Raw genomic sequence first — 25297 nt, forward strand, 5'->3', positions numbered from 1 at the left:
TTTCTACCTGAGTGGCCCAGATAGAGCTAGTTACTTAACCTCACGGCTTCATTCTCTTCCTCTATAAAATGAGGGAAACGTTTCCCACTTCATAACGATTTCATGAGGATAAAACAATTATACGTGGCACATGGTGAAATTTAGGAGTGTTTGTTAAGCAGCTAAAGAGACTAGTTTTCGAATTCGATGTAATACTAATACCAGCCTTATAGAATTCGGGTGATGATACTGCACGGCACATTATAAATGGTAATGTTACCATGACTATTGCTATTATGGCAAATCCTTATTTCTATATTTCTGCTATGAGGAGTTGGGGCCCTGACGTGGCTTTTCCATTTTTTGGTCCATTGAAAATCATATTGATTCTGCCTTCTGTTTCAGGGTAACTTTTCCTCCCCACCCACCCTCTGTTTGTCCTGTCATTTTGCCTTGCGTCACTCATGCGCTTTTCACACTGCATACTCCTCAGGACAAGGACTTTGCTCTTTGTTTTGGCATAATTTCATACCACTGGGTACACTCATGGCACTATAAAAATGTTAAAGAAAAAAAAGAAAAAAAAAAAAGATGTAATCCCCCCAAGAGGCAACTTTGGCCACCGCTGTGTCTGCAGTGTTGCTACTCGGAGTGTGGAGTGTGCTGTCAAGAGCATCTCTGGCAGTGGCCGGTGGCTTATGGGCGACGCGTGTCCTGCTCAGCCACCGCCCGTTTGCGCGCTGGGAGCATGAGCTGGGTCGCGGCGCCAGGGAGGACTGCGGGAGGCCACCACGTCAGGGACAGGCGCTGCTCACGACTTTGCCTGCTTTTGCTGAGACTTCACTAGAGAAACCAGGCGAGTGAGGGAGATGGACTTGGAAAGAGAAGTAGAAAAAAAAAAAAAACTGAAAAAGGAGGGGAGAGGGAGGGCAGCCCTTTCTGGTTTTTAAGAAAGGTTTCCTGCATGCGACATGGGGCTACCCATGCTATAGTCTTATTTTCTGGAATTTCTCCAAATGGGAGGAATGTGGTACATAGATGCCGAATGTTCTTATGAACTGTATGATCAAACTGATCTTGATTGTTAAAGTGGCCTAACTAAAAACATTCGTGTTTCCAACCTTGCTTCATGAATGCCTGAAAAGCAATCCTATGCTTCACAGCACGACATAAATGGAGCGATTTCATTATAGTCCAGAGAACACATTTCATCACTGTGTTACTCCTTTGTGGTTTTTGAAGCAATTCTTTAGAAACAGCACATTTTAAAAAAATCTGACACTTTTTTTGGCATGTGTCACGACGCTGTATGTCATTATACTTGCTGTACAGAGGAGTCCGTGCTGTTGGTGGACTTCCATACATTTAAGCTTCTTATTTTGAAGTCATTATAGAGTCATAGGAAGCTGTAAAGGTAGCACAGGGAGGCCCCATACACCTTTGACCCAGTTTCCTCCAATGGTTACATCTGACAACTTCCGGGCAATATCAAAACCAGGAAATCAATGTTGGTACAATATGTGTGTACAATATGTATAGTTTCCATGTCATTTTATCATGTGGACAGATTTGTGCAGCCACCGCCAGAAACAAAACCTAGAACTTCCATTACCTGGATGACCTCCCTTGTGTGATTCCTTTATAGCCACACTCACCTCCTTCTCCCTTTCCCTGACAATGAGATGTTTCCCATCTCCCTATTTTCATTGTTTTGAGAATGTTACATAAGCAGAATCATAGGATATGTGATCTTTTTGCAGTTGATTTTTTTTTTTTTTTCATTCAGCATACCATTCCTGAGATCTATTCAAGTTGTTGTGTCAATAGTTGGGTCCTTTTCGTTGTGAAGTAGTATTCCGGCTGCTTCACCATATTTGGTGGTGAGTTTTCTTCTCAAATGATAGACTTGTCTAGAACGCCAGTTGGATTAAAGGGATACTGAGGGTACTTGGGGAAAGTGTGAGGACAAATTTGGATAAGTTTTTAACTTCAAAATGACATGTGTGTGTTACAGGGCAAAAAGATGTATAAACTACATTTTTATGTAAAACAGGGATGACTGGCCAACTGGAAAGGAGAAAAGGAATATGGCAGAAAAAAAACTATGAATTTAGACAATAAGATATAAAACATGGCACTTTTTAAGATTTCTACACCAATAGGATTATGTGTTCTGTGCCTTTATCATTAGTTAGGATAACTCTGGTTTCTTGAAGCTAATTTTAAAAATGCTTCTGCAGTAGGGATTTCCCTGCCAGTCTGTGCTCAGTCACATAGCTGATAACTCAGGGGGCATGGCTGGAAATGACTGAGTGGCTCTCCAGTTTGACAGGGGTCGCTGAGAGTCAAAATAGCATCTTTAGCCCCAGGGCATCTATCAAGGGTCCTGAGATTGTCAGCATTATACTCTTCTGGGCATTCACCCCATCTATCAGTGGGGGGAGCATCTCCCAGAGTTCACTTAAGTCAGGTGTTTTTGGTTTTTTGTTTTTGTTTTTTAATGTTTCTTTTATTTTTGACAGGGAGAGAGAGAGAGAGGGAGAGAGAGAGAGAGAATGAGAGAGCACAAGTGGGAGAGGGTCAGAGAGAGAGAGAAGGTGATACAATCCAAAGCAGGCTCCAGGCTCTGAACTGTCAGCACAGAGCCCGACACTGGGCTTGAACCCACAAACTGCGAGATCATGACAAGAGCAGAAGTAGGACATTCAACCACTGAGCCACCCAGGTGCCCCTCTAAGTCAGGTTTTGAAACAAGGATGTTCTTCTTCACTTGAACACCCAGAAGCATCGGGAACCTGGACTCCAACAGCTGTAACTAGCTCAGGGAAGTGCAGCACTTCTGAATAGTACTTAGAAGAGTTAGGCTTACACCACCCCCCCCTTTCGTTGGCACCTAAAGTTCTCTCCCCCCGCCCTGTCCTCCCCAAACAGTGGAGGGAACAAATTATCTACCAGCATCTGAAAGTATAAATACCCATTTGTGTTTTTAGAATTTCACACTTTTCACAGACATATTGTCATTTCACAAAATAACAGTCTAGAGCCCTGACTAGATCCAAGTCTAACTGAAGGCATCATGCTAAGTCACCAATTTAATGATTTCTGTTACCAGAAACATATTCCTTATTCCAAACTCTGCCAGAGGATAGAGGGTAGGTACAGAATGCTGGTTCCAAAGCATAAACATAGATGGACTGTCATAGCTAAAATAATTTAGAACTCCTTTTATAGGCACATCTGCTCTCCTGAATCTTTCAAAATGGGGCAGAATCTTTGTACCATCTATGTAATTTATTTTATTTTGTGTGAATGTTAGATACCTCACATCGCTTTGCAGGCTGTTCTGCTGGGTTACATCTCCTTTATGGGGACCCTAAGGTCCCACAGCCTGTGGTAGGACAGAATGCAGCCTAGCAATCTTGAGGGAGTGAACACTCTGTTGTAAGTCAGGAGACTGAACAAAAGGCTTGCTGAATTTTGTTCACCTCTCTTGCTATTATGCTATTACTTATTTTGTTTTAATTTTTTTTAACGTTTATTTACTTTTGAGACAGAGAGAGACAGAGCATGAACGGGGGAGGGTCAGAGAGAGAGAGAGCGAGACACAGAATCTGAAACAGGCGCCAGGCTCTGAGCTGTCAGCACAGAGCCTGACGCGGGGCTCGAACTCATGAGCCGTGAGATCATGACCTGAGCTGAAGTCGGACGCTCAACCGACTGAGCCACCCAGGCGCCCCGGTATTACTTATTTAACTAATGATGACAGTCATTCCAAGGGTGTGATGCGAAATGCAGACATAGGCTACGGTTCCCAACATTGCGGATTTTGGTTTTTTTAAGGGATAACTGAGGGGGTTTGTTTGTTTCTTAAACTCTTTCTTTAAAGCGAAAAAAAAACCCAGAGCTTTTCTGAAAGAAAAATAGAAATGCCTCATGTACTATATCAGTGTAGACAAAACCCAAACATCTGTACAATTACTTTTGAACAATTTTGTAATGCTAGGGCAGTATCCACACTTTACAGAATGACACCAAATATAATGGTTTACATTATTCTTTATACCAGAATTCCGTAAAGTTCAAACTCCTTAACGTGGCCGTCAAGGTCAACCTCAGCCAGACTCTACACAAACACTCCATGTGAGCTGCAGTAGACTCCAATTGTCTTGGTATTACTGGGGCCAAACTTCTGATCCCATTTCTCCTGCCTGGAACCACCCTTCTCTCTCTGGAGTCATACCATTATTCCTCTATGAAACCTGTTCCATTTGTCCCAGTTCCCATGCGGAGCCCTCCAGTTCAGTTCCAGGTCTTGAAGACAGGTATCCTGTTATGAATAGTGTCCAACAAAAAAGTAGGTACCCAGTAGTGATGGAATGTTGTCAGGAGCTGGGCTCTGCAGTCAGATGTGGAGGGTGGGGGTGAGTCCTGGCTCAGTCACCTGTTCACCAGCTTTGGTCTCTGGGTAAATTACTCAGTCTTCTTGAGCATCGGTTGCCTTACATGTAAAATGGGGATAATAATACTACCTACCTCAAAGGTTAGGGTATCACTGATTTGATACATGTAACATGCTTAGCATAGGGCTGGCTGTCATGTATATGGTTACTAATGAGAACTTTAAAAATGAGATTTCAGACTTTACAAAATTAACAGGCTTATGGTCTGAGTGGAGGATGCAGACTAGAAAACTTGGTAATTCAGGCTTCTCTGTGTCTCTCAACCCTACCTGCTGTCATAGGAAGGGACAGGGTCCCTTTATGCCTATCAAGGAAGGCAATCTCTAATCCCCGCCCACTAAGATGGAACTCAGAGTGAAGCAGAGAGATTCTTTCCTTCTTAGATCTAACATAAATATGTGCAGCTTGGCATCGATTTTATTTTTAGTAAGAAGTGATCAAATGATGAGTACATTTCTATGAAGGGAACAAATACTAGATGTTGACTTCAAAGAGTAATGAAAGTAGTCATCCATCCTCGAAGCTATTACCAATACAATCTGTAGCCTTAGAAAAGTGAAAAGTTCGATGAATTAACCGGTTGTTGAATCTGCATAATGCCAAATTAGTAGGTTTTCTGATATTCCCTTACAAACTGGTTGATATTTCACTGAAGCGTAGGTTCAGTCCAATCAAGGGCATAATCATTAGTGCACTCTGTGTTCACGGGTTTCTAAACAAACCCTTTTTGTGTCTTGAATTACAGATCTAAAAATGATGGGTTCAGTCCACAGCATGCAATTACAAACAGAATGGGGATACTTTAAATAAATAGCAAAGTAGATTAGTTTGGGATGGGGTGGGGGGGAGAGTCACATACAGATTCTGATTTTATGTTGTTCTTGGGGCCATACCTTAAATACTACTTTTTGCCAAGTGATAGAAACTCTATGTGTACAAGTATTGCAAATAACAACCCCCCAACCCCGAAGATGTCCACAAAAATTTGGTGAGGTACACATGTACACATGGATATTTATAAATTTCACAGGCGTAGAAGAGAAAAATTCTGTTCAAAAGTCTCATTTGTTGGGGTGCCTGTGTAGCTCAACCGGTTGAGCATCCAACTCTTGATTGATTTCAGCTAAGTCATGATCTCATGGTCTGTGAGATCGTCCCACCTAGCGATTCTGTCTCTCCCTCTCTCCCCACTTGCTCTCTCTCTCTCTCAAAAGAAATAAATATAAAAACAAGTTTCATTTGTTTAGCTAAGGAGATAGAAAAACTCTTACATAATTAGCGCAGTGTTCTGGTTCAGAGGAAGTTATACCTATCATGGATTGTCAATTTTCAAAAAATCAGAATACAGCAAGATCCATTTTAAAATTAGAATTTTACTCAACATGATTTAATCTTTTGTTGACGTCATCAATAATGGCAAAACTCAAAAATGCTAGGTAATAGGAATTTCTGGTTAGTTGAAGGAATTTAGAGTATCTTCCTTCTGCTTTCAACCTTTTGGTAGGAATACCAAGAAAAACATATGGAAAAGTTCTAAACTAGGGAATGTAAACCTTTTTAATATGGTTTCTAACATATTCCGAAGTAGAATATAGACAATGATACTGCATCTTTGCAAAACTTCAACAGTTATTAATACTTGTCTGTTATATTTCATCCATACCCATATCTTTCCTCCCTGCTACCCTTACCACAACCATTACTACATTATTTCCAAGAGAATCCAAGTCACCAAATAATTTGATCCATACATGATTCAATATGTATCTCACAAAGATAAGTCTTGAAGAATAACCAAATCATCACACCTTAAATAAGCCATTTTCTTAATATTACCAAATTTCCAAGCAGTGTTCATATATGTCTGATTATCTCTTTATTTTACTCCTAGTTTGTTTGAATCAGAATCGAAATGGGCTTCACACACTCTTTGGTTGATATGGATTAAAAGAGGTTTAAGAGACAGACATAAGTTCAGCCAATCCTCATCTCTTTTCTCACTTGCAATTTATTGGACAGTGAAACCAAGTCATTTGTCCTATGAAATTTCCCATACTCTGAATTTTGTTGATTTCCAAACTTTTAAAATGTCATCCTCAAGTTTTAATAGTCTGCCTTCTTTAAATCTAACCCTCATAAAATTGCTTCTCTCTCTTTTAAAATGTTTATTTATTTTGAGAGAGAGAGAGAGAGAGAGAGAGTGAGCGGGGTGGGGGGGACAGAGAGAGGGAGAGAGAGAATCCCAAGCAGCCTCCACAGCACCGTCAGCACAGAGCCCAACACAGGACTCAAAAACATGAAGAGCGAGATCATGACCTGAGCTGAAATCAAGAGTTGGATGCTCAACCAACTGAGCCACCCAGGCACCCCTAAATTGCTTCTCTTTTAAAGAAAAATTATACCTTGTCATTCTTTGCCTGTTTCTTTGAGGATCCTCCAGCCTACATTTTGCCTAATTTTGTCCAAATATCCTTCATTTTAATGCCTATGATTTACCTAACACTTCTTCCTGATAGAACCTGTCCAACCTGGAATGCCCTTAGGTCAGATTTCAAAATGTGTACTGGCCTCCTCACCCAGGTGCTTACTCAGCTTTCTCTGTATTGTCTCAAGACATCACCAGTAAACACTAGGTTGCTTTGAATTTAAAAATCATGCCACATGGATCCCGAGAAACGTAACAGAAACCCATGGGGGAGGGGAAGGAAAAAAAAAAAAAGAGGTTAGAGTGGGAGAGAGCCAAAGCATAAGAGACTGTTAAAAACTGAGAACAAACTGAGGGTTGATGGGGCGTGGGAGGGAGGGGAGGGTGGATGATGGGTATTGAGGAGGGCACCTTTTGGGATGAGCACTGGGTGTTGTATGGAAACCAATTTGACAGTAAATTTCATATATTAAAAAATAAAAAAAAAAGAAGTTAAATAATATAAAAAAATCATGCCACATGACTGCTTTTTAAAAAGTCCTTTTTGATTATGACATATACAAGTATATTTACTAGGAAATTATGTATTTGGGATTTGCTTTAAAATCATAGGGGAGTAAGAGTGGTGATTTGGATTCAGGAAGACTGCCACAGTTGATAACTGTTCAAGCTAGATAGTGCATCTGTGACGTTTCACTACATTATCCTATCGACATTTGTATAAATTTGAGGTTTTCCATAATAAATGACATATACTATATTACCCAAGCTAAATAATGAAACATTTTAGGGGCCTATGTTGTGACACCTTTGCTAAAAATCATCAAAAAAATCATGCCTAAGGGGGCGCCTGGGTGGCTCAGTCAGTAAAGCGTTCAACTCTTGATATCCGCTCAGGTCATGATCTCACAGTCGTGAGTTCAAGTCCTACATCAGGCTCATGCTGCACATGGAGCCTGCTTGGGATTCTCTCCCTCTTTGCCCTTCACCTCCTTTCTCTCTCTCTCTCTCTCTCAAAATAAATAACATTAAAAAAAATTGTGCCTAAGGAACATGCACTTGCTTATCCTATTCCGGAAGTCTGGTTTGCCTAAAAACAAATCAGTTTTAAAGTAAAATGAAATCATCAGATAAGTAATATTTAAATAAAACGGGGACATGGTTTGGAATGATTTGAAACAGGACTCATGCAGAGGTGCTTCATAGGTTTTGTGGTCTGTCTTAAGACTCTGGTGTGGTAGAACTCACTGACGTGCCCCTGGAGCCTACTAATAGCTAACGAAAGACTCCCAGAAGAGGAGTGAACCAACCTATTTGATTATCCCATAAAAAAAGATTCTAGGATAGATTATGAAGGTCACACTACCTCTCCCTGCTACTATGCTAGAGGAACGTGCAGGTCCTATTTTCCAAGGTGAAAAGTCAAACACAAACTTTTTCAAAAACCTATCAGCTTTTAACTTTAGTCGGATTTCTCTTTATTTTGTTCAATTGTTGAAAAGAGAACTTAGCACCTTATGCTTACATTAGTCATATATACTAGGAAATGCCTTTTAAAGGGCATATAGCCTTTATCAATAATTTTCTGTTAACTAAATGTAATACAAGTGAAATAATTTATGATGGCATTTATTATTTTTTTAAACTTACATCCAAGGGTAATTTTTAACTGTAATCAGCCATGCAACTACAAAACTCTCGTATATAGGGACCTGCTTCATTACATCTTTTCTGAAGTTGCATGAATTTAATCCCATACGGTATATACGAATTCCCAGTCAGTCCAGTTGAGAATAATTAAGGGAAAGAGTAAGAACTGAGGCTGAAAGTGGAAAGGAAAGGAAAACGGATGCACAGTAAGAAGAAATGCTTTTGTGTGAAGGCTTGGAACACATAAGTGGAACATAGGTCCTAGGGTAAGGCTTGCTGGGTTCTCACTTTGAGGGGAGGGAGCTACAAGCAGTGTGAAGGGGGGCTGGCAGCGTGTGTTCATGTCTCAGGTTAGAAATACCTGCTTCGAGAGACAGAGGAATAGACTTCAGAAATATCTACTCCTCTAGGCCTAGTATGTTACTGAAAGGCTTCCAGAAGTTTCTCCATCTCAAGCGTCTGTGTTAATCCTGTTTCTGGGCCCACACTGAGAGATAGCCAGCAGGAGACAATGCCTCTAATCCGGAAGATCAGAAAGACATTAGACATTTTATTAGAATGAGGTCATACACTGAAAACGTACCCTGGTATGTGTAGATTTATATACAACAAAGCAGTGGGAGTTTGCAATTGTTGGAACTCTGGGAGAGGCCCTAGAGACATTTTCATGAACAAAAGGTGACAAGTCTAAATTTAATTATCCTCATGATTACCAATTTAAAATACGCAATAATATCATTGGTAACACTTTTACTTTTATGAGTATAAAAATATTATACAGAGTCACACGGGCTTGGCTTGACCCTAATCCCAAACTATATCTTCTCTGTAAGCTATTAAGTTACCCGACCTGGAATTCTCCTGTCACAGACTAAGAATTTGATCCTCTCAGCGGGTGAGAGGTTATTCTGCACTCAGATCCCCCAATGCCTCTGAGCTGTTACTTCTTACATAGTCACTTTTTGAAACATTTTTAATCAGAATTGAAATAAAAAGCCAATCATAATTTATCCAGCAAAATTATTATTTATGTATCCATTTCTGAATTTGCAGATTTGTAAACATTTTAAGTTTGGCAAAAGATTTAGGAAAACAATTCAGTAGCCCATGTGAGTACATTGTTATTACTCCTTTATTCTCCACCAAAATTAGTTGAGAAAAATAAATTAGGAAGCACACTTTTGAGTAGGGACAGGACAGAAATAGTCAAGTGGGATGGGCTTCAAATTCCGCGGGACTTTGGTCACCAAATACACTAACTGAGGCCAAAAGAAGGCCCAGTCATTTGCCCATCAGCCATAAAACAAATAATTTTCTCACAATAAAGAAAGAAATGTTTTACATTTGCTCCTTAGAAATTGTTTGGGGTTTTTTTTGGATTCTGTGGGTTTCACTTTTAACAAACTCAAACTTGTATAGAAACTATCAGACAAAATAAAAATAAGGCATATTTATATGTCATGCGTTTAATAAGATGATAGTCATTAGCCCAAACTCTTACACTGCTGTGGTTGTGTCTTCTTTGCCAGAGTCCCTATTATGCAGCCCAATATACTAAACCTTTAAGATTCTTTTTGAGGAAAAAAAAGTAATGAAAAGTACTTAGGAATATTCTAAGTATTTCTCAGGATTATCATGGTCTCCTATGAAAATATCACTGCATACATTTCCATTTTTCCAAATATCTAAACTATCTGTACATCTAACATACTTTTTTGAATGTTCCTTTAAAAAAAAAAAAAAAAAAAAGCTCTCCTTATCGTAGAAACACATATACGCTTTGTGTGGCAGTGGTTGCTATGACAAGTCTGTATATTTTATTAAATACCAGACCAGAGCAAACAGACGTTGCAACAGAGGTGGTGCTAGGGGCATCAAGACCTTGTCAGCATGTCTGTTATAAATATATATTTTTTCAGGGTTTCCTACATGTGAAATGTTAACTCTGTAACAAGGTTAACACAAGACAACAAATGCTATTGCCCAAATGGCTGAATGTTTTAAGGGGCCCTAAAATAGGAAAGAAAATGAAGCCATTTCTTCTGGAGATCTGTGAATATTATAAATAACAAAAGTTTGGAGACCATTCCTGAAATGGCCAGTAGGCCTAGAAATTCAACTTGCCAACTGGTTTTCAGCCAAGAATACGGACTAAAATTTTTCAATTGCGGTTTGTACATGACCATTATTCTTCTGAATCAAAAATAATCTCCTGCTTAAGAGTAGGTTCTCATAAAAATTTTAAGGACCTAGGCTATTTTATGTGGTTCACTGATTTAAAAATATACAACCACCACCAACAATAAATAATATTTATTTAGTCCTTACTGTATCTCAGGTCCTATTCTCAGCTCCTTACATGTTATTATCTTACTTGGGGAAACATAAAGCATACGTATGCCTTCTTTAATCAGTTACTGTTCTGTGCAAAAATAAGGAAGGAACGAAAAAATAAAAAGAGGTCTTAATTTACCCATCTACCTAAGACATAAAGTGAGGGCATCTCCATAAGATTCACAGAGTCAGAGGGGGAGACAGATGCCCTCTGAACACCAAGAACCCTTGAAAAACTGTTTTCTTCCCCCATCTAGTCAATGCAGGCATCCTCTCTTATGTATCAGTTGTGCCAATTATCTTCAAATGATTTCAGTGACCACAACATGGAATAACTGATGGTGGTTAGATGAGATAATGCAGTGCTTTAAAAGAAAATCCTTTCCTAAACATTTTAGGTGAGAATGCATGTGCCACAAAGCCATACGACCTCCTCTTTTTCTGCATACTAAAAGTGAATCTGTTTATACACCTAAATATTCCTCTTGGGGATATCAAGACATCTGTGACCACGTATATAATAAAAACTGAGTGCTTTTATTTGCTGAAATCCCAGGAAAAAGAATAAACAGAGCCCTCAGTTTTTCACTCCAGCTGGAGTGATTCAGCTTATTGAGGTCATCATGAGGAGATTTCTCTAAGACATCTGAAAATGTGTTTCATCTTTTCTCAATCCTTATATTAGTGTAATAAAAATAAGTTGTGTCGGATATTTAAGAAATATTTAAATAATGTTTCTTGTGATCCAAAACCTGACCAGAACACACTGAGTACAATCCTAGGGAGTCTTTCAACAATTCACTCTGGCCTCCTCATTTTCTCTTCTCTTTCATTACGTAGCTCTTGCTCCTATTGTTTCTCTTCTTAAAGGGGCATTGGCAGTGACAATGGCGCATGGGAGTGATACAAACATTGTGTACTTAACAATTGCCCCAGGAAACCAGTGTATACATTGGGCTGTGACTAATTCAGCAGATTCGTTTTGTTATCCTACCACCAAATAGTGGGGCTGACTCTTTTTTTTAACTAAATTTACCTTTTACCTTAAAACTTTTTTTTTGTTGTTTTTTTAATGTTTATTTATTTTTGAAAGCAAGAGAGGCTGAGCATGAGCCCGGGAGAGGCAGAGAGCGAGGGAGGCAACAGAATCTGAAGCAGGCTCCAGGCTCTGAGCTGTCAGCACAGAGCCCGATGCGGGGCTCGAACTCGTGAACCGTGAGATCATGACCTGAGCCGAAGTCGGACGCTTAACCGACTGAGCCCCCCAGGTGCCTCCCTTATGACATTTAAACTGGGTTGTTGAGACCATGAATCTTAGTAGTCTGGGTAGGTACTACCATAATGACACCTAACGATGCCTAAAGATATCTATAGTCATGTAATAAATATACTTCAATATTACTGTTTTGGAGGACAACAGGGACTTGTTCATGTCAGTATATTCACACTGGTGTGGAAACAGCTCAGTATGTCAGCAACTGGAAGAGCAACTGTCTGTTTTTTTTTTTTTTTTTTTAATGTTGACTTATTTTTGAGAAAGAAAGGGGCGGAGGGGCAGAGAGAGAGGGAGGTAGAGGATCTGAAGTGGGCTCTGCGCTGACAGCCCGATGCGGGGCTCGAACTCACAAAGCATGAAATCATGCCCTGAGCTGAAGTCGGACGTTTAACTGACTAAGCCACCCAGGCGCCCAAAGAGCAACTAACTATCTGAAAGGGGAAGAGGTAGAAAGGAAGTAAAATACCAGCGTACACATCACCAACTTCCATCAGCAGCACACGGTTATTCACATTTGTATACATACCACCTAATGGGTAAAAAAAAAAAAAAAAAAAAAAAAAATCAACAACAACAAAAAAACCTGGTATGTTTCCCAAATAGTGTTAAGAATATTTTATAAGAACACTAAAGATTGTAATCAAATGTTATTTTTAATGTCTATAAAGCATTCTGTATGAAAACACCTGCATGTATGCTTTCCCATTTCTAACAAAGACCGAATTAAACTGGAACTCATACAGGATTTGACAGCACAGTCTCAAAGACTTCAGTTCAAATTCTAAGCAGTTGTATCCAGGTGAGCCTCAAATTAACGAGAAGGAGCCCATGTGCATGCTCGTAAGACTTGTTCGTGTTGAAGAGATGTAAAGATGGAAGTGATGGGGTCCTGTTTGATCAAGAAGCTGCCTCAGAGAGCCCTTCATGTTGCCTGCTTGCTCAGCCATGCACTGATTGATAATGATGAAAAGGATCTTGCAGCTGAATCAAGTGACAACGATTGGATCAGAATTGTAGCTGAGGAGAGTAGAAATTATAGTTGAGAATTCGTAGAAATTAGTATTAAAACTAATACTAGTATTAGTATTAAATAGGTATTAAAATTAGTATTAGTATCAGAATTAGTAAAAATGCCCAGCAAGATCTCAAATCCCAGAGTATAAGCAAAATGTAGGTCACTTCCTTTGGCATTTGGAAAATGTGTTCTCGGTATATCTGTGGGTCTTCATGTTTTGTTAGTGTCACCAAAGAAATAAAAAATAAATAAATAACCCAAAGCCAAGCCAAGCCAACCCTCTCCCTCACCCAAGTCTACCAGTACATTTACATGTTTAAACACTGGCTCTGAGGACAGGTTCAGGGGTAAATATGTACCATGGGGCTGTTCAGCTTCACAGGTTGGTTAATGTTAAACAAACACATATTGCAAATCATGTCTTATTACGAGGTTGTTTTCTGAGATTCCACGGGTCAGGGTCAAAACCTGCCATTTTCTAGCTTTTCGACAGGGCTAATCAATAGTGTAACAAGTGGAATAACGGTCTAATTAAACAGTGACAATACACTTCCAAAGCAAAGGTGTCGAAACTATTTTATGATCAATCAATTTTGCTAATGTCCTATTGCCCTTATAAACAGCAAAAAAGAAAAAAACACACCTACCTTTTACATTTATAATGATTAAATATCCATTATCTCATTTACCTCTCAAAGTAACCTGGGATAATGGTTTCTGTTAGACCAGTTTGAAAGAGAAAATTGAATTCCAGAATATTTACGTGACTTTATCTGCTTATTCAACAAAGATGTATTAAGTGGGTGATACTGGGTTTTGGAGTCAGAGACAATTCTTTAAAGACACAAATACTCACATATGTTTACCATGTGCCACTCTTCTAAATTCTCTACAAATATGAACTTAGTTATTCCTCATAACAGCGGTGTAGGGCAGGCACTATCATAACCTCCTCTTTACAGATGAAGGGCCTGAGGCAGGGAAGTGGCCAACTTGCCCCAAGTCCGACAGCTAATAAGTGACAGAAATTGGATTTAAATCCAGGCATTCAAGCCCCAGAATCTATACTAGTTGACCCTGTGCTATGCTGAATAAGGCACAGCATCTGCTCCCAAGGACTTTCAAAGTCTAAAAGGGCAGACATGTAGACAAACGTGTCAGTACAGTTCGTAGGAAGCAGAGGGCGAGGAGGAGGGATGATTAACTCTAACTTGTCCAGAAGCTCTCAGCTGGCAGGCGGCAGAATGGGAATCAGATCCAAATCCATGAATTTGGACTCCAGAGTCCGTGTGCTGTCCATTTCATAGGGCAGGCCCATATTTGATAAAAGGGTTTAGAATGACAATAAGAAAGCAATGCGCTTATAGGAACATAGCATGTGAACCAAAGGATTTCCTATTCTCTAAATAGGAAAAAGAAAGCACTGTGGTTCCTAACAGATATAAGATACAGGTATACAGATCTCCCTCTCATCATCTGTGTAATACATACATGTATTACATGTATGTATTATATATATATATAATACATATAACACATATTATATATATATATAATACATATAACACATAATTTAATATATATGTAGATACCAGCAGAACTCTCAAGTATATCAAATCAACTGCAAAATTCCTCAGTTATTCTAAGGCTTGCAGTCAGTCAGAAAAAAAAACAACAACAGATATTCTATTCGAAAGTAGGAGAAAGGCCTAAAGACATGGAGACAGTGATGAGCATCATTCTGGGCATATAATAGATATTCAGCGATTACTGGCTGACTGATTGATTTACTGAAAACAAGCAAGAAAAAGAAAAAAGACTAGAGATGATGCATTCTGTTGCTCACCTTTTAACCTTGCTGAAAATTTTGATGAGAATTAGGTAAATTGAAACATTCAGAATCAGGATTTCATGTCAACATACCAATTTTATGATGAACAGGTCTCTATTGGACAACCATTTTGATATTTCTTTAACCACTGTATAAGCGTGGCTACCAACTATTTACATTTCTACGTTTTGTAGTCCAAGCAATGGCAAAAAGAACTCCACAGGAAATAAATATTTGGCCAGTTTGTAGGTGTACTTGTAAGTGTATTTTTGGCACATAGTAGTTGTATTTGTAAGTGTATTTTTGGCACATAGTAGGTCCCCAATAAATGATAATGTGAAGTTCATTTGCTCTTCCCAGTGGTCCTGTTATTATCCCAAGAATTATATACTTTTTATAAATGAGAAAATGAAGACCCAGAGAGTTTACCAATTCGTTGATAGTTCCCATAGCTAGTGAATGATGGAATTAGAACTTGAACCCAGATTTCCCGAATTGCAAATGTCAAGTGCTAGCATAACAAAGGAAGAAGAACTTGTTCAGCCATTCAGATCCTTTGGGTGTCAAAAACTTTCTCCAGGTAGAGTGCAAGGGATGAATAGGGATCCTTTCAAGACAAAAATGAAGCTCTTTTCAGGCCTCCTATGAAAAAACTAATGTTAAAAGTCTTATGCAAGATTCAAAGGAAGTGCCATCAGCTTTAAAACTTAAGAGCACAAGCACAATTATTTGAATCTATGTGATTATCTTATGCACATGTAAATATCAGATCACCCATAATTAAGGAGTATCAGTCTTTAAGCTGTTATTTATCATACTACTCTAGATGCTATAAAAAGGAATTTGAATATAGATGCTTACAAATTAAGATACCAATATTACTGGATAAATTACTCATAATTATGCATCAATCTTTACTTAGATGTATTTTAAAATAATTAAGTTTAGATATGTTGAACCTTAGATTCTAAATTTAAAAATAACCTTCAAATAGCTAGGAAAGAATAGAAAGAGTCAAGATTTCTATAGTTAAAACTTCAATTTCTCTAAGACTTGTAATTAGCTCCTTTCTCATGTATTTTACATGATATGAAGCAAAATACCTATAAACCTAAACTTTTCTGTTCTTAGCCAAATTATATGATAACAATCCTGATGGTCTAAACACAAAGCAGAGGCCCCAGCCCACCTGAACACTTTCTCCAAGAATGTAATGCAGGCAAGAATTGCCCCAGGCTACCCTAGTGGTGTGTGTGTGTGTGTGTGTGTGTGTGTGTGTGTGTGTGTTTCCTGTTTGCAATCTTTATTATCACAATATCTAACACATTTTCTTCACATATCTGAAGTGTTCGCACTGTTCAGCTGCTCTTTTTTATAAGCTCATTTGAACAAAACAACAACAACAGAAAGACAAGGCACCCAAAGCCTGGTGAGATCCCACTTCCCACCTGCTACCTCTCCCATCGCTTGCCTCCAAGCTTGCTGCTTCTTGCCTCCTTTGCCTTTGCTCATGCTGTCCCTGCGCTGGTGGTCTGCTCCCCATCCCTCAGATCCTGGCCAGCTCCTGTTTATTCTTTTAGTCTGAGCCCAGCTGTCATCTCCAGGAAGTCCTGTCCATCTTTCTCAAACTGAGTTGGGTGCCACACTTATCCTTCCCCTCAGTTCTTACAGGCATCTCACCTACTACCTTACAGTGGCCTGACCTACATAAGCAGTGGATTCCCTTGAGAGTCCAGGGCTTCAGAGACTGGATCTTCATTTTTTATTGTCTCTATTGCCTTAGCCCCTCCCACAAAGTCTGGTTCATAGGTGTTCAATAATGAGTGAGTAGATGAAGATAACTCCTTCCACTGTAATAGAAATCGACTATCTCACAGCATTATGCTAGAAATAGTGATGTCCATTTTTCTCCACAATATTTTGAGATCTATTAGCGTACCTCTTGCTGGTGGGGAAAAAGCAATCCCTCCTTTCAAACAAACTGGACATGTATAACTTTGTCTTGACTCTAAATAACTCATAAGTGCCCATTCAGAATCGAAGATTTTTTAAGAGGGTTGATTACTGCTGGTCAAGCACCCAAAATACTCTCACCAGAAATAGACATTTATCCGGGATAAAGAATTGTTACAAAACCTAGGAGAGGAACTCTTTATATTGTTTTTGTCTTTAATACACGTTTATTGTTTTTCTTATGGTGAAAGTAATCCATAATTTTAAAGATTATTTGCAAATATTGATGAGAAAGAGATTATCCATGTTTCCCCAACTGGGAGATAACCACTATTCGTATTTTGATAGGTGTTCTTTCAGGCATTTTTCCTTTGAATCTGTTTGTGTACATATATGTAAGTTTAAAAACACAGGGATCATATTACTATTAGATTTTGTGGTTTGCTTTTAAAACCTATAGTTACAATTTTTGCATACCTTTATTATTCCTCGAATATTCTTTGAACACATGACTGGTAATTATTGCTTTATATTCTGGGAAGGCAGTTCTCTATAAAAGGACTAATGCATATAATATGAGCATTCGCTTTACCCCACCTTACCATTGGCTCTGAGAAGGACAACTCAGGAACTATTGCATTTTAACATATCACAGGATCCATCAATTGAAATAATTATTACAATGTTTCCTGTTGCAACCTCATATATAAGTTCCAAAGAAAGGTTTTGGATGCACAGATTGAAATCATTGTCCTTAACAGAGACTTTCATTAATTCAACATTTATACAGTGCCTATTATAACCCAAGCATAGGCTAAAATTAATCAAGGTAAGCAAGCAAAAGAAATTGTTTACAACTAAATTGGCTGTCTAGACATACTTGAATCCATCCCCAAACCTCCTAAACCATCTGACTGAATGTCCCCCCTCTGCTGCTGTCCTGCTAAGTAAGGTCAAGACATTTACTTTACCTGAGTCAATTTTCCTATATTTAAAGAAAGATTGATGCTACCAACTTTACACCCAGCTTTCCAGGAATTATAATTCCTCATTCAAGCCACCCACAAAGTACAAAAAAACCCAGGTAGTCTTACTGCCACTGGGCACTGGTAACCCTTGTAGCAGAGAGGATGAGTGTATCAGTCTGTAAGCGCCCTGCAAAGAGCTCTGAGCCTGTGGCCCTGCCCTGGAGTTGCTGACAGTCCAGCAGGAGAGATGAACATTCCTGGCAGAAACCTGCACCTCATTTACTGCACAGACCTGATGCAGGAAATCTTCCGTGATTGACTCAGTTCCGTGAGAACTGTCATTGTCAACTGTGACAGATCTCACTCTGCTCAGATTCCTTTGAAAAACAGTTTGTGGTAGACATGCACACTTTATTTCAACATTGAGGCCAGCCTGACCATATCGCTTGTTAACAGGAACACTGATTCCTTTACAGCACAAGTTCATGTCCCCACCTTTTGGGAGCCCCCTTCCCATTAAAGATCCCATTGAGTGTTCTTCTGCCTCCTTACAGCCTATTGGGTCACAGCTCAAGATACTGTTGGGAGTCCAAGTTCAGGCAAGATGGCACCAGGTTTACAATCTCCAATCAATGATAAAATTACAAAATCAAAATGTCTAGAAAATGTTATGGTAGAGAATGTGCTTTTAAAGGAAAGGGATGGATGGGAATATAAAGGAGAGCAATGGAACTTACTGTGCTGTGGCCCCCAAAGAATAATTTTTAAGCCCTCAATTGCTCTTCATTAGAAAGGCAGTCAACTCAAGCTCCCATTGTGTTAATACTGCATTCTGTACAAAGAACTGAGATGAACAAGGTGATTTAGCTGGAAGTGTTGTTATCATTATAGATCTACATCACCTTCCTTCCCAGGGCTGACTCCTCAAGCAGGCATTGTAAAGGGTAGGAATCATTCTTCAAAGCAAACTTTTAAAAGCTCTAATTTAACATTTAGAATTTCGGTATATTATTTTAAATCGTAACCAGCCATAGCCTCACAGACCTTGTTATCTTTTACCCCGACAGATATGCTCAGGCAGAAGTTGGAATGAACTTTTGATACTGTTTTCTTTGCATCATTTCAATGTGGGATCAAAAAATAAAGATTGACAAGAATTTGAGTTGCTGAAAAGACAAATAGCAGAGAGCAAAAATAACAACATGAGCTGTCTTCTAACTAGATTTTTTGGTTTTTTGTTTTTGTTTTTTTGTTTTTTTTTGTTTTTTATTTTTGTTTTTTGTTTGTTTCGTTTTGTTTTTTGGTTTTTGTTTTTGTTTTTTGGTCAGCTGAGGCTAAAAGGAATCTTCTATTTAGGTCTGTGGCAAAGTCTCTTAAATTTGTCAACCTGCTCCAAACTTGTTTGCTAATTTTGCAACATAGTAGTTGACTATGCAAACATTTCCAAAACATTCCATTGTATAACTGTAAAGGTGCTGTAGGCTGGGTTGAAAAGAGGGGCAGGCCATCAACTAAGTCACTTTCTCAGAATGCATGGGTCATTGCATTTTTCTTGGTCAGGGAGTTTTTAGAGCAGAAAAGCAAGGTCTCTTCCAGGGGCCTGGGCTGGGAAGTCCTTTGAGGTCTCTTATTTGAGAGTGTTTCGAGTTTCTGAAGGTATCCCCAAATGAGGCTATTGAAAGTCGTTTGTATTGTATGTGGGTTTAGGTGTTAATTTGCTAAATAGACACATTGATAATGTACTACATTTAATAAGCCTGTTTTGGGCTTTAAGTAAATTTTTAAATATATTTGGAGCCTTAAAAAATGGAAGTGGCCTAAGATTCGATGGATATCTGACAGGCTGTGCTGAAGGAGGATTAGACAAACATTAATCTTTAGTTCTTTTTTTTTAAAGTTTATTTATTTATTTTTCAGAGAGAGAGTGAGAGAGTGAGGAAGAGAGGGCCAGAGAGAGGGGGAGAGAGAGAACCCCAAGCAGGCTCCAAGCTGTCAGTGCAGAGCCCGATGTGGGGCTTGAACTCACAAACCATGAGATCATGACCTGAACCTAAATTAGGAGTCGGATGCTTAACCAACTGAGCCACCCAGGCACCCCTTAATCTTTAGCTCTGCGTCTACAATTAATTTGGCATGTGGCTCTTTGGGGGTATTCAGTTTTATCTGCCTTTATTCTGTATTTTTTATTCTGTGAGTTGAGGTTAATAACTATAAAACCATAGAAAAAGACACCTACAGCAATACCTAAGCTTTCATCATTCTGCAAGTGATACAAAGACTACTGTAGCTCAAGTATATATATACACAGTCAACTCACCTTCGGGATCATAGAATTCTGTTATTTGAATTATTTAGGAAGATTTCTGTAATGTTTCTGTACGGAATTTTTTTTCTTTCATTTTTTCTTGTGTCCATATTGAGAGATAAAATGAAGAATTTGGAGCGCCAAAGCATGACATCAAAAAAAAAAAAAAAATCACAAATTCTCTTCAACATTGTAAGCCTGAAAATGAAAATCCAGAGGGTAAAAACTACATCAAAAAGAAATAATCAAGATCTTGTTTCTGACTGCACTTGTCCTAGTGTCTATTTTTAAGAATGACTTGGTAAATCAGGTAGACATTTACCCACAATACGATAGGAAATAGTTGGATTAATGTAAGTGCCCATATTTGGAAGCACTAATATTGACTGTAGGATGATGGACATATAGTCTCGGGACTTGATCTACTTTATTAGATTTTGAGTTTATGAAGCTAAAGGCTGAAAATGATAAAAAAAAAAAAGTAACTTCTTGGAAAATAAGGCATCACAAAAAGAACGTAGTTCTTTTCTGCTCTAAAAGAGTGTCACTTTTTTAGCAAGGTTAAAAAGAAAGACGAGAAAAAGGTAGGTGACCTAAAGAGAAGTTAAAACAGGAGCAAAGAAAAGGAAGGGAATGCAGGTACAGACATGATACAAAATTATTAAAAATTAGGTAATTTGGTTTCTTCTTAGTCAATACTGTTTCTACCCTCTTCTGCCAGTTTGGCTATAATCAGATCATATTTCCAAGTATTATTTTGTCCCATGACTAAAATTAGAAATTTGGGTGCAGTTCTGATGAGAACAAGAGGTTATCTTTCTCAGTGTCATTGCAAAATGCCATGATGGTCTGGCTAAGGCATTTTTTTTTAATTGTTGACTCATTTTGACTTGATCCAGCTGGAACTTTCTGAGGACAGCACTGAAAGTGGAAATTTTAAACAAGATAATCAGTGATTTTAAATATAAGCAAGAAAAATTTTAATTCAATGTATAGGTAGGATCTGAACTTATTTTGAGCCAACAATTTTGTACTTTCAATAGATAACATATTGGGATATACGCTCTAAGACCTTCTCTGTACTATCTGAAAATGATAGCCACAGATGGATGGATGAGGTCCCAAAATGGATGCGTTATCACCATGTAGTCTCTTCCTGTATATAAAGAAAAATGAAGATTGTATTGCAAGTTTCTTGTTTTTCATAGGATAGTCACATAAAATTCATGGCATGTATGGTGAGCTAGTAAGAGTGATAAATCAGAACAGTAGTATAAGAAAGAGTCAAACCACCAGTGACCTTGGTTTAAATCCTTTCCATTTGCCTTTTCTTCTGCCATTATCCTCAGATAGGTAAATATCACCAAAGCCAAACTATCATTCAGCCTCCTCACTGACCTCCGTGTCCCTGCCTCCATCTCCTCCTTCTTCCTACCTGCCTCCCCTTCCTGCTGATTTTATAATTTTTTTTTCAGAAGCCTTCAAGAGATCCTTATCATTAAAATTCTGAGCTTCTTTTACAGTCTGGACTATTCCATTCTATGCCTTTTTTTTTTTTTTTTTTTTTGCCAGAACACGCTTTAGTCTGTTTACAGTTTTCACCCAGGATGCCTTTCCTTTTTCTTTCTACCTATTGGGATCTCATGTGGACTTTGAAGGTCCTCCTCAAAGTCCATGGGCTCCATAACTCCTTCTTGGATGGTTTCAGTCCCAGGGGACTCTTCATCTTCCGGAGTCCTGTGCAATTATGCTGACATTAACTGTGTTATAGTCTGGGAAGTCAGGTATCCCTTTATGTGGACATATCTTATCCCTTGGGTCCCCTTTCCCCTTAACCCATATACCAAGTCTCCTATATCTGCTCCTGGTAACACTTATATGAATTCCTTTTATGAAGGATCAGTTAAAGTGTTTGTCATCTTCTTGCCCAGACTTGCTTCATTTTTCACTACCCACAGATTTTTCATTGTATTCACTTTTTAAAGTCGGTACATATTCTGGTTCATTACCTCTTCCTAGAGTGGTACTGGAGCCAAATCAGAGACTAAATGAATATGTTGCATTTGCCATGCTTTAAAAATCAAAAGAGCAAAGACCTATTACCAAATGTATATAAAATTACATCACGAATGATTTTAAGAAATATGTAGAACATGAAACTATAGCGTTAAGTCTGTTTTCCTGATGAAAGGCAAGTTACAATGAGTTTCATCAAAAGCAGACTATATGTTTTTTCATTAATTGAAATACCTAAACATGTCAAAAATTGAAGGAAGAAAATAGTCAAACAAGCTCCCAAGCTGTTTTAATTCAGCTAACTTTTATCAAATTAATTTTCATATGCATATATTTGAGTTTTAAGTCAGTGTTAGCAAAGTTTGTGATAAGAATTTTGCAATTAGAATAGATTCAGAAGAAATATAGACCTCTCTTATGTGTGTTTTTTATTTTAATCTAATATGCTAGTTTACTATAATTTAGCGTATTTGAAGAAGATCTGAATTATAAATGAAATCTAAACTAAAATTTTAAGAGAGGTAAACTTTAGTTATTTATACATTTATCTCTATCCTTTTTAATATGAAGATACCATGTAATGAAATTCACATATTAGATTTTTTTTCAGCTGACCCACTATGAAATGGAATGTTACTAGAATACAGATATTTTATCTTCTAACAATTAGTGCAGGTTTTTGCTTGTTTAATCTTATACTCATCTGGTAACTTTGCAAAAAGAAAAATCTTAAGTTGGAAAGATCACAGTTTAAACAATGGAAGTGCTTTGAAAAGGAATAGTCTTTAAATTTTTCTGAAGTCAAAATTAATATATTTGTTATAATTTTTCCCTAGACCATAATAATTTTCACAAAAAAACAAATCTACAGAGTGATTTTGAAAAATAAAGAACAAGCTAAGTAAGACACAAATACAAGCCAAGATACCTTATTAAAGTTAATAGACCAAATGGGCACATTTGAAAAGGAAATTAGAAAGGGGTGAATGGACATTTTACTTAAGCTGCTGCAGGGCACTATTAAGAATTTCTTACTCAAAGAACAATGCTTAGTTGTGTTTTTATAGAAATAGAGAGCTGACCCATGTGTTGTAATCTAACATTTCTTCTGATTGGTCATCAGACTGTTCACTCATGTCATAAATATTTAAAAGGCAAAGAACCCTGAATTCTGGATTGATTTTTAATCTTTTTTTCACCTCACTCTGATATGTGTAATTGATACATTTTCATAACAGAACAAATTATATGCCAACACACTTTGACTTTCTCTAATTTGTGGAAAGCCAAGTAGATTTCTTTGAAAAGGAGGAAATGCTCATTTAGAAGTTCTTTACAAACTCCAAACAGGGGTGCCTGGAGAACTTATTTGGTTGAGCGTCCAACTCTTGATTTCTGCTCAGATCATGATCTCAGGGTCGGAGGAGCCTGCTTAAGATTCTCTTTCTCTCTCTCCTTCTGCCCCTCTCTCCCACTCGTGTTCTCTCTAAAAAAATTTTTTAAATAAAAAACTCCAGATAGCATTGTGCTTATTCAGCACAGTGCCTTTGGAATGGTAACAGTGGTAGACAGAGCTTACGATTTTCAATCTTGCGGTGCCTTAAGTAAGTTGGTGCCATTTGGAAGTGTCTGTCATTCTATAAAATTTCCTCCTAATAAGCCAGAAATTCAAATATATTTGAATATATATCCCCTATACCTAACATTTTCTATGCATTCTGATTATAATGCTTCAGTCAACAATCAGACTCCATAACTATTATTATTGTATTATTATGCTTTGGCTTCAGTTCATACACCTAGAAACATCAATTTTCCAAAAGCTTTATCAACCAACTTATATGATCTTCATACAGAATGAGAGCAGTCAAGATAAAACTTTCAGTAAATGAGTATTTTGCTGTATAAAAGCCAAAATCCTACAAACAAATAGAAATTGGTGTAACTGATGTTTAATCCAAATGTACAACAGTCAACTGAGTTAGCTGCCTCTTTTTTTTTTTTTTTTTTTTTTTTTTTGAGAGCTGACGCAAGTTGGACAGAGGGAGACGTTGGGGCAAGGTGGTGGTGGTCTGATTGGCCTGTCTCATTCACGCCCACTGGTCTTTAAATCATTGTCTAGAGCCCCAAAGGTTCATATAAGTCAACACTGTCGCAGGGGTCTGCCATTTCAAACAATTCCAGAAAGATCGCACAGGACTGGATAAATAATTAAGGTAAAGTTCTTTTTACATGAATAGTTGCAGTGTTAAGATAATGCTTCCCTTCTTCTTTTTATGGTGTTGATTATTTATTACAAATCAGATGTTTGAAAATAGTACTTGGGCAATTCTTTTCTCATTTAAAAAAGATAAAATTGGAATTATTTACCCACATCTTGACTGCAGCTTTCTTTTGCAGATAATTTTAGGTTTGAGCATAAAATTAGGACAGTGGATAATAGAAAAGAGAAAAAAGGGTTAGGTAACAAGTATTTAGTTATTTACATCTCCTGGTTAACCACTGAGTAAAGAGTTGACATAATTTGTCTTAGTAAAATTATAAGGTTTTAGAAGTACATTCCAAATGCTATAACATTAAAGATTTTCCTTGTCTTGAAAACAAAAATGCCCACAAAAACCAATGAAACGAGGAACATCCCATGACTGCAGCAGGTATCAATGGCTAAGAGTTTGGGCTGCACCATTGGTAAATGCAAAAAACACAGTTGTGTTTTACCTTGCTTCTTATGTGTCCGTTTTAATGAAGGAGTATTTTTAGAGCAAATTTACTAAAAGAAACTGGAAAAGTGAATAGAATATAAGAATATATATGAGAATAAGAATAGAAACATAGCTTTAGATTTTGAAGGACTAGAATCAATTATCTAAAAATAAAGCTATATTCCCCAAATTTATCAATCAGATGGGGGGAAATTCTCCATGGATTTAAGTATCTGCATATTTTGGGTATCTTGCTGAACATAAAGTAAGGGTCTCACCTAAATTCCCAGGTGATAGCAAAGAGTGTTTCCTAACTCATTGAAAAAAGTATTTAAACTGATGATATATATCACATTCATGGTCAGTTGGCTGAAAGTTTGATT

General features: G+C 37.8%; 1 protein-coding gene across 2 annotated transcripts in view; it reads left to right on the top strand.

Annotated features, from left to right (window-relative positions):
• SLC38A4 (solute carrier family 38 member 4) overlaps nt 1-25297 on the top strand; it is a 71748-nt gene that overhangs the window by 6369 nt on the left and 40082 nt on the right. Inside the window, exon 1 of one of the 2 annotated variants that reach the window (XM_058743029.1) lies at nt 24309-24428. The exons of the other annotated variant lie outside the window; for it this stretch is intronic. The gene's annotated coding sequence lies outside the window, so the exon portion shown is untranslated. Of the gene's footprint in view, nt 1-24308; nt 24429-25297 lie in introns of those variants that run through there. 2 annotated transcript variants of the gene reach the window in all.

The sequence above is a fragment of the Neofelis nebulosa genome, chromosome 8 (assembly GCF_028018385.1).
Source record: "Neofelis nebulosa isolate mNeoNeb1 chromosome 8, mNeoNeb1.pri, whole genome shotgun sequence".
Lineage (NCBI taxonomy): Eukaryota > Metazoa > Chordata > Mammalia > Carnivora > Felidae > Neofelis > Neofelis nebulosa.